General features: G+C 34.5%; 2 non-coding genes across 2 annotated transcripts; both read left to right on the plus strand.

Moving 5' to 3' along the window:
• Positions 1-2,577: 2,577 nt before the first annotated feature.
• On the plus strand, positions 2,578-2,650 carry Trnav-aac (transfer RNA valine (anticodon AAC)). The gene has a single exon. It is a non-coding gene; the product is annotated as a tRNA-Val (tRNA).
• Positions 2,651-10,351: 7,701 nt separating this feature from the next.
• On the plus strand, positions 10,352-10,433 carry Trnal-aag (transfer RNA leucine (anticodon AAG)). Its single transcript has one exon. It is a non-coding gene; the product is annotated as a tRNA-Leu (tRNA).
• The last annotated feature ends 621 nt before the right edge of the window (positions 10,434-11,054 follow it).

The following is an 11,054-nucleotide window of genomic DNA, read 5'->3' on the forward strand; positions in this document are numbered from 1 at the left end:
CTCCTTCTTTCCAGTGTGGAGAGTTAAAATGGGCACGTACATAATATTTCTGAACAATTCTTGAACTAATTTAGGAAACTAAGGAAAATTTAGCATACAAGAGTATATGGTTAAGAAGAATATTTTAAGAATGATTTGAGACTCCTCCCTCCTTCCAGTGTGGAGATAGAAAAGGAGATTTGGTTCTCCCATACAAATTTTTGCACAATCCGAGAATTTCACGAACAATTGGAATCAAATTTCACATAAGTGGTTATTTGGGTGCGAGAAACATTTCTATGATTATGTGGGACTCAGTCTTTGATTGGGGAGATACAAAGGGGAAGGGGTTTCATATACCATTAAATGCATTATTCGATAATTAATCGTGCAAATGAAACCACATATAGGAAGGTATTCAGCTACAAGACATGTTTCTACGAAGTTTGAGACCCAGCTCTACTTCAACTGGTGAAATGAGAGTGGGAGAGGGGGTCTCCCATACAATTTTATGCACTACTCAATTGAATATAAAAGTATCGTATCCTTTGAAATAAATTTAATAGATTTCATAAATTTCAATCATTTTTCTACACAGCCACAACAACTTATTCCGTCTGTATGTCTGAACCCATTAAGCAACCACGGAAATTGGTTTGAACCTTCCTTCGTACTAATTAGAATCGATATTCGTAATAACAAATTGTACAACCATTTCGAGACAAGTGTTTTCTATCGATTATCACCATTTCGTTGTCGCAGGAAAAGGGATGGGTGTGGGGAGGGGAGACTGTGAGGAAAAAGAAACGTCTGAATACAAGAAAACGGAAATCCGCCTGAAGCGAAAAATTCTAGCACCTACCAGCTCAGCCCAGAAAAACCGGCAGGTGAAATTTTCCCCAAACGCCATTTCCACGCGACATTCTACTGAGTGACACCGGTAGGGTGGTTCAGAGTCGTTTGGGTGCACCAGTGAATATTTCTTAGAGGTACAACCGTTTCCTTAGTTTCAGAAAAATATGTTAGAGGAAGCCAGACATTCAAATACTGGTTGAAATAATTAAATTGAAATTGATTCAAAAGCCCTAAAAAGAAATTAAAAAAAAAGTATTTTGAGAAGTCTAAAGGACTGAATCACCCTAGTGCACCCCTTCCTTGCCACAATCGTACTTGAACACTTCTTTGCTCCCTTTGGCGTTTTTCCCCCACTCCATCATAACCTGCCAAGAACAGGGATTCCGCCAACAGGAAATTATCTCATTTAAATTGTTCGCCCTTCTCCTGTCCTGTTTCGGTTTTTTTTTCTCATTCCATTTTCGGAAGCAGTGGGTGAACGAACCGAGTAAAGCGGTCCCGCACGAGACAAGTGGCCATGTTCCCCCCAAAAAATATACCGGGAACGGAACCGGAATGACTTGCCAGAAGAAATGTGTACATAATATACTAAATACCGAACTTTCTATTGCTGTTTCTTTGGTTAAATCTAATATAATTCAGCACCTCGCGCGGTAGGCTCTAAGGCAGGACATGGCAACATTAGGATCCTGAATAAGACAGTGCTGTTGAAAGAAGCAAGAAGACGAAAAAAAAAGTTTTGCTTTCCGGTTTTTCCAGCAACGAATGACGACGTGAATTTGCCCTTTTGCTGTGCTGTCTCTTCCACCCCCAACCCAAAATTAAAAGATACTAGGAAAGGTGGGGGTGCTGTTTTTGTCGGATGGTAACATTTAAATCTCCAAGGTGTTGCAGGTCGATTTAAAGTTGGTTATGTTTTTGCATGTGCCCGCTCGGTTGAATTTGGAGCAAGCAATGCTCTTTTGGAATCATTTCTGCTAGAATGCTACCTACTGGGCCTAGTCACTGAATGTTTAGTGTGATTTTTTTTCTTTTACAAGTAGGATTGTTTGGAACTTAATTTTACTTTTTTCGATAGTTGTTAACGTTTTCGGCCCCTTTTAATGAACGAAGTAAAGAAAAATAAATCTTTCTCTACTAAAGCTTAGTTCTTTTAAAAATGGAACAGTTACGATTGCATGTATCTCAAAATCCATCCGTTTGATCAAAATACCTTTATGAGATTTGACCTCTTGGATGACTCTCAACTCTCAACCGTAGTTGCCGATCATGTGCTTCACTCCAATGCATGATTTGTATTTTGTGGACATTTTGGACAGTGTTTGCATACTTTTCCACCACTCACACACAGTAATTCTTTGAATGATCAACGGTTTTGTCAGCTATCAATTTATTAATGACGGATTTTGAAAAAAAAAAACATTGCAATTTTTTTTCTCTTACATCGTAAATATCTCAAAAACGCGTAAATTTTAAATTTTGACAAAAATAGGCCTGATAGTACTTTTTACAGGCAGCTCAATGCTGTCTAAATTTTGAATGTCCAATTACTAGCAAACGAGCTATTAGCAAAAGAAAGTTTCCTATTTCCAAAAGAACTAAGCTTTATCAACGCTGAGGATATAGTTTTTTACCGTTTTCTTGTTGTAATTGTAATTTTTTTTTGTCAAGGCATTTCCATCAAACTGATTTAACAATACAAAAGATTGTTAAATCTAGGGTGAGTTCAATTCAGATATACACGTTTCCGTGGTGTAGTGGTTATCACATCCGCCTAACACGCGGAAGGCCCCCGGTTCGATCCCGGGCGGAAACATGAATTGTTTTTGCTGATATTATGCCATTTGCCATCAACGCTTAATTTATATCTTCTTTCAGAAATTTATGAGCCATGACTATATGGAGCCTTCTCAAGTAAAAATTAAGCCAAGTAGTATAAGAAAGTTTTATTTAGGTTTTATTATGATTTTATTTTGTGCAGCTCGTACAGCTTTACAACTGTTTTATTATAGTCATGAGAAATGCTTAGGCTATAGATTCAACCGTTTGTTTTGAGGTAGTTCTGAAAACGCTAATAAGGCTTTTACATTTTTTTTTGTATGAGAAGATCCACTGCGACCAACTTTTTGTGATCTTTTGTGGAATAACCCAATTTATTATTTGTCTGATCACGCAATACTGTCATCATTGATAGAGATGCCAGTTGTAGTCGAAATCGAGATATTATTCCAGTTTGGGATGGTATTTCTTATGAATCCCACCACCTTACTGGCTTTCATCTTCCAAATATCATCGAGCGTTAAGATTCGCTTACCAAGAACCTTCAGTCGATGTGTCATAAGATATCCACAGTCACACATTAAGTGCTCTGCAGTTTCTACTTCAGTTTGACAAAACCGGCACATCTCATTACTGAGTTTGCCTATTTTATGTAAGTGGTAGTTGCATGGACAGTGCCCTGTAAAAAGGTCTGTAATTGTTTTAAGATCCCTTTTAGATAGACTTAGAAGTTCACAAGAATCGGGCTTTCTGAATTTTTTAGATTGTCTAGCACCGATGGCTACAAGCCATTTGAATTTGATCTTTGAGTTCTTCCATTTTTTTAATTCACTTGTAAGAGCACAAGTAGATACTCCACAAAAAGGTTCAGGGCCAATCATGCGCCTTTCAGATCCTTTCCTAGCGAGTTCATCTGCTTTCTCATTGCCTTCTATATCACAGTGGCCTGGAACCCAGTATATGTTCACTTGATTTTGGATTGATAATTGATTCAAAGCATTAATACAATCCCACACCAGCTTTGAATTGCACATTGGGGCTTTCAGAGCCCGTATTGCTGCTTGACTGTCTGAAAATATGCAGATATTAGCGTGTCTATACATTCTCTTTAAACATATTTCCACACAACAATATATCGCATAGACTTCTGTTTGAAAAACTGTGGGCCAGCCTCCCATTGGAATCGAGATGTTTACCCCTGGACCATATATTCCGGCACCAGTATTATTATTCATTTTTGAGCCATCAGTGAAGAAATTTATCGATCCTATCCTAGTTGTAGGGCCACCCTCTGCCCATATGGATCGATCCGTAGCAATAACTTTGAAGCTTGTATAAAAATTTGGTTTAGTAATCATCCAGTCTTGAACGGATGTAACCAATGCATTCATGTTGAACCTGTTTAGAATTTTTAGGTGCCCTTTAAGCTCTCAATTTTGTAATAAATAAGTTCGTTTCAATTTTAAAGCTGCTTTTTCCGCCTCCAACTGCACGTACTCAGGTAGAGGCAAGAGATTTAAGATTGCGTCCAGCGCAGACGATGGAGTTGACTTTGATGCTCCAGTTATTGAAAGGCATGCTACTCTTTGTAATTTACATAGTTTCTTCCGTGTTGTTTCCTGTAATGTTTTGGGCCACCAGACAAGAGCTGCATAGGATAATCTGGGTCTCGATATTGCTGTATAGATCCGTGAGATCATATTCGGCTTTAGTCCCCATGATTTTCCAAAAGTCTTGCTGCATACCCAGAACGTTGATAGAGATTTAGAAATAGCGTATTCTAAGTGCGCGTTCCAGTTCAGCTTTTGGTCAAGAATAACACCAAGAAATTTACCTTGAGTTCCTAGTGCTATGGGTTGATTCTTCAAGGTTAATTCCTTTATACCAACTTTTCTTTTTGTTGTGAATGGAATTATTGTAGTTTTTGAGGGATTTATGTTAAGTCCTTCTTTTTTGCACCATTTTAGACAGTAATTTAAAGCATTTTGCATCCTATTACTAACAGTGCAGTCGAATTTACCTCGTACTATGACTAGGGTAGAAGCACTAGTTATTGAACAGGTACCAGTCGTCTCAGCGGCTTCCGGTTTTCGATTTCCTCCCGATCCAGACTTCCTGGCTGTCGACAAACGTTCCTCAAACACTTTAATTACATTTGTACCGGTTTATTTGGCAACTTTTAGCGATTTTGCCAGCTTTGCGTGCGAGTAGCTCGGATTTTCACGATGCGCGAGCAAAATTTTGATACGCTGCACTGCTTCCTTGGACGGCATTTTGACAACTGAAGAGTGAATTCCAAAATCAAAATAGGAGCAACATTCTACACACACACACCTTCAAAATGAGGGCTGTTCAGGTTTTTCAAATGCAAAATTGAAAGAAATACGCCAAGTTGATATTGACCAAATTTTGACCATATCACCCTTTACAATTCCCAACTGGGTATAAATTGTGCAGAGCCGACAAGATGCGCCACCATCAGTATTTTACTAAAGAAACATTTTTCAACATTTCTTTTATGCGTTCTTAAACATTTGTGGACCTTTTTAGTTTTCTATATTACGTAAAACTGACGAAAAACGAAAACAAAAATGTTTGGAAGTTTTTTTCAATTTTTACTTTTCTCGCAGGAACAACGACAGCTAAAAGGAAAAAAAAACACCAATCATCTGTTCTTATGATGTACATTGGTCTTTATATTCATCAGACAACAAAAAATTCTTTTTTTAGTTATTATTTCTGTTATTTGAACGATTTTTAATAAACATGTCAAGATAGGGCGAAGCGCGCCATAATCGTTTATCTATAAGTGTATTTCATATTTTGTTAAGTTTATGTGCAGTTTACATCACATCACTTCTAATGAAAATTTCTATGTTGAATTGGAAAACATAACTGGAATATGAAAGAAAATATTAAAAGTTTCTGAATTTCATATAGTTTTAATCAACTATTTATAATGATATCAGTATATCTGGCAGCACTGCGCCTAGCGATACATTTTTCCATCTGTGAAGAAAAATAGAAGTGTTTTTACATGGCAAACTCATTCGGGGGCACTTGAATCACTTAACACGTATTGAACGTAAACCGGCGTTTTTGGGAACACTTATATGCGCACCAAGGTTGCCGAAAAAAAATTTCTGTGTTTTGACAAAAATAAAATTCTGACGTTTTGTGATTTTATAAAAATTCTGTGCTGCCTTTTCCGTAAATCTTATTCAATGGTCATATCAAATTGCGCCTTTTTTACATTTCACTTAGGAAAAATCAATTAACTATACCAATTTTATTCTTTTTTTCCAATTCAAACATAATTCTCCAAAATATTTTATTTACATATGAAATAGAATTTTGGATAAAACGTCCAAAATTTCAAAATTCTGTGAAATCTGCGTATATTTCTAAAATTCTGTGTTCTGTGACACAGATTTTGTGATAAAAATTTATTCAAAATTCTGTGAAATTGAAGCTTATTTTGTGATTTCGGCAACCATGATGCGCACTTTGCCCTTAACGAATTGAAAATCATACTTTAAAAAGCCTTTCAAAATTAAATTTTTTGTTCAGGATTTTAAAACTGCTCTTCTACAAATTTAAAACTTTATTCCAAAGTTATAAACGTATTCAGCTTTGAAATGACAGAAGAATTATAATTTCTTGCTTCCTGCCAATAAAAAACCATTCTCTTTATTGCCAGTAAGGAATAAATTATTAATCTTCTGCTCATCAACCTCGTTTCATAAACCTCTTTTCATTTTTAAAAATAAAGTTATCATTTGGCTAAGAAACAATCAACTTTTTAATTGATTTGTTTTGACCAAAAATATATTTAAAAATCGATTAATTAAATTGTCAACAAGTTCAGTCTTACACATACTTTCAGCACTAGAAAGTACTCAACCCTATTTTTTTGAATCGAAAATTTAACTTTTGTTGTTTACCTATTTTCTCCAAAATAACATAACCACAACGACTAAAAATTTTGATTTCATTTCTTCGATTTTTTTTCTTAATTTTTAAACATATTTGCCAAAAAAATTTCTTCTCAAAAACTTTTCCTGGAGTCAGGATAAAGAAGTGAAATTTTGTGAGTCGCATCACTCGACTCGCAGAATATCTAATCCCCAACATAGAAAAAACAGTGAATGCACGAATATTTTTGCCGACCCCTGACTCGAGATTTAAAACCTGAAACAGTTGAGCTTCCATTAAAACTTCTATGGGAAAATGGAAATTTTTATCTCGATAGGATGCATAATAACGCCAATACCGCAAAAACATTAAACAGTTTATATGGACGACACCTATCGCAGACCTCTGAATAAAAATATAACTCCTGAATCCAATTACTCGTTCCTTGAAACTCCCACGTACCAAGATTCCATCTTAATCCAATGTATTTAAGCATTAATATCGCAAAAATAGTGCTAATATGGAAGACCCCTCTGGCCGTCTCTTGACCCTGAATTTGAAACCTGGAATCAATTGATCATTTCTCAAAATACTTTTGTGCAAATTTTCATCAAAAACAAATCTTTTAAAACGCCAATATCGCAAAAACATTGAACAGTTGATATGGACGACCCCTTTTGCCGAGCCCTTCTACAAAATTTGATTACTGGAATCGATTGTCCGTTCTTCTGAAAATCCCGTCTGCAAATTTTCATCTCAATTTAATCCTGGTCATGCATATCCATGCCAAATTTCAGCTGTCTAGCTCTAGTAAACAAACAAACAAACAAACAAACAAACAAACAAACAAACAAACAAACAAACAAACAAACAAACAAACAACAACAAACAAACAAACAAACAAACAAACAAACCAACAAACAAACAAACAAACAAACCAAACAAACAAACAAACAAACAAACAAACAAACAAACAAACCAAACAACCAAACCAACCAAACAAACACACACACAAACAAACAAACAAACCAAACAAACAAACAAACAACAACAAACAAACAAACAAACAAACAAACAAACAAACAAACAAACAAACAAACAAACAACAAACAAACAAACAAACAAACAACAAACAAACAAACAAACAAACAAACCAAACAAACAAACAAACAAACAAACAAACAAACAAACAAACAAACAAACAAACAAACAAACAAACAAACAAACAACAAACAAACAAACAAACAAACAAACAAACAAACAAACAAACAACAAACAAACACACAAACAAACAAACAAACAACAAACAAACAAACAAACCAAACAAACAAACAAACAAACAAACAAACAAACAAACACACAACAAACAAACAAACAAACAAACAACAAACAAACAAACAAACCAACCAAACCCACCAAACAAACAAACACAACACAACAAACAAACAAACAAACCAAACAAACAAACAAACAAACAAACAAACAACAAACAAACAAACAAACAACAAACAAACAAACAAACAAACAAACAAACAACACACCAACCCAAACAAACAAACAAACAAACAAACAACAAACAAACAACAAACAAACAAACAAACAAACAAACAAACCAACAAACAAACAAACAAACAAACAAACAAAACAAACAAACAAACAACAAACAAACAAACAAACAAACAAACAAACAAACAAACCAAACAAACAAACAAACAAACAAAACAAACAAACAAACAAACAAACAAACAAACAAACAAACAAACAAACAAACAAACAAACAAACAAACAAACAAACAAACAAACAAACAAACAAACAAACAAACAAACAAACAACCAAACAAACAAACAAACAAACAAACAAACAAACAAACAAACAAACAAACAAACAAACAAACAAACAAACAAACAAACAAACAAACAAACAAACAAACAAACAAACAAACAAACAAACAAACCAAACAAACAAACAACAAACAAACAAACAAACAAACAAACAAACAAACAAACAAACAAACAAACAAACAAACAAACAAACAAACAAACAAACAAACAACAACAAACAAACAAACAAACAAACAAACAAACAAACAAACAAACCAAACAAACAAACAAACAAACAAACAAAACAACAAACAAACAAACAAACAAACAAACAAACAAACAAACAAACAAACAACAAACAAACAAACAAACAAACAAACAAACAACAAACAAACAAACAAACAAACAAACAAACAAACAAACAAACAAACAAACAAACAAACAAACAAACAAACAAACAAACAAACAAACAAACAAACAAACAAACAAACAAACAAACAAACAAACAAACAAACAAACAAACAAACAAACAAACAAACAAACAAACAAACAAACAAACAAACAAACAAACAAACAAACAAACAAACAAACAAACAAACAAACAAACAAACAAACAAACAAACAAACAAACAAACAAACAAACAAACAAACAAACAAACAAACAAACAAACAAACAAACAAACAAACAAACAAACAAACAAACAAACAAACAAACAAACAAACAAACAAACAAACAAACAAACAAACAAACAAACAAACAAACAAACAAACAAACAAACAAACAAACAAACAAACAAACAAACAAACAAACAAACAAACAAACAAACAAACAAACAAACAAACAAACCCACAGAAATTGCTTTTTATATATATAGATTTTAATTTTTATAAATTCCAAAAATAAATTTATGAAACCTTTATGTTATTGGCTGGTAGAACTTGATAATATTTTTTTTTAAATTCAGATTTGAATCACTGAGCACTTTCTCCTTTCTTTTTATTTTCAAATTAAATTCGATTATAAACTATGTGTTTGATTGATTATTTTTTCTTGGGATCAAATTAATTTAAATTTTTATGGGTTGTTTCGAAAATTCTCTTTCGATTCATGACTAAATCATTTTCCAAATTCAACTCATTAACACTAAGTACTGCTGTTTTTTTTATTAACGAGATAGCAGGAGATACAATTTTTGACAGGAAACGTGTCTAACGTCAATCAGTAAAACATTGTCCCGAATCTAAGGGATTAGTTCGAATTCTTGTGAATTCGTTGAAATTTCATCCTAGATTTCAGAAGAAATGAAGCGTCACGATATGAAGGGGAATTCACATTCGAATTTCGTGAAATTTAGCTATTTTTCCTGTGATAATTGCATTCTTCGAGTGTACACAAAGATCAATTCTTAATGTTTTATCACTCAAAAAAACAATCACAATGTATCCCGAAAATATGTTAATTGATATTGGCATGGTAGTAAATAATTCCTTGCTGCATTTATGACAATTTAGGTATTTATGTATTTACAACACCTTTGTTTTATCCCACACAAATGTCAAACAAAGCAATGGTAGCACAATATTAACAATAATTCACAATACATAATCCTGTAAATTAGCGAATGTCTGAAAACGCTAAATTTTCTATTTTGTTATGCAACAACAATAAATAATTGTTGACGACTTTGTAGCCGCTATTATAAGTCATTTTGACACACAGAATTATCTGATGTCATCACACTGAATCGGTAATTAAATTCAACTGCTGCAATGTAAACTGCAACATTGTAGCCGGTCTAGGAGAGGTTATCAGCCACCGAGCAGCTGAGCACTTTCGCTTTCAAACGCACATGTTTCGTTCGGTATGACTGTTGGCTTCATTAAATCATCCGGCCATAAAAGTTGAGTTTATTGGGTGCCTGTCTGGTAGGTTATTTTTTCTTACCTAATCGTTATCAGGAGCTGCCATACAAAAATTAATAAGAACCCATTGGGGCTCCAAGGTAGCGTGGCCGAGCGGTCTAAGGCGCTGGTTTAAGGCACCAGTCACTTCGGTGGCGTGGGTTCGAATCCCACCGCTGCCAAAGAACTTTTTTGGGAACAATCAATCATTGTGATCTATTTTTGCTGTGATCACTCGATTCGTTCAAGTGGCACACGCTTTGATCATTTCAAACAGATGGAATCTTCCGTACTCGAAAAAAAAATTGCGCTTAGCAGAAAAGAATGTCTCGATTGTCTATGGATGATTGGCAAATATATTCATAAATAACTTTACACGTGCCCCGTCTATATTTACAGCAACTCGCAGCACACGGTCTCGGGAAATGGTATTTTATTACAAAGTAAACATGAACTATAATCCCAAACTAGGCAGACAGTTGTTTAAAAGATTCAAACAGGGGTGCTCCGGGTGCCCCATCAGACAGAAATTGATAGTCGAGTCGAGTTTAGTGGAGGGTTCTGGAATTCTCGAGGATTGGCAGCAGCCAGCCGGTGTTCCCTGATTTGTTTACTTCTCCTCGGATGGATTTAGGAACCGTCTCTGTTGAAATGAGTCAAGAGGGGGGAAGAATTTCACTCCTAAATTCCACACTTTTCACACCCCTTCTTGTTACACGGAACGAGCTGTTGTTGAGAATTGATAGGTGAGAATTGCATTCCTGTCCGACTGAGGAACGAACGATTTTGATGGGCTCAGTTTT

Source organism: Uranotaenia lowii, unplaced genomic scaffold (assembly GCF_029784155.1).
Source record: "Uranotaenia lowii strain MFRU-FL unplaced genomic scaffold, ASM2978415v1 HiC_scaffold_72, whole genome shotgun sequence".
Taxonomy (NCBI): Eukaryota; Metazoa; Arthropoda; class Insecta; order Diptera; family Culicidae; genus Uranotaenia; species Uranotaenia lowii.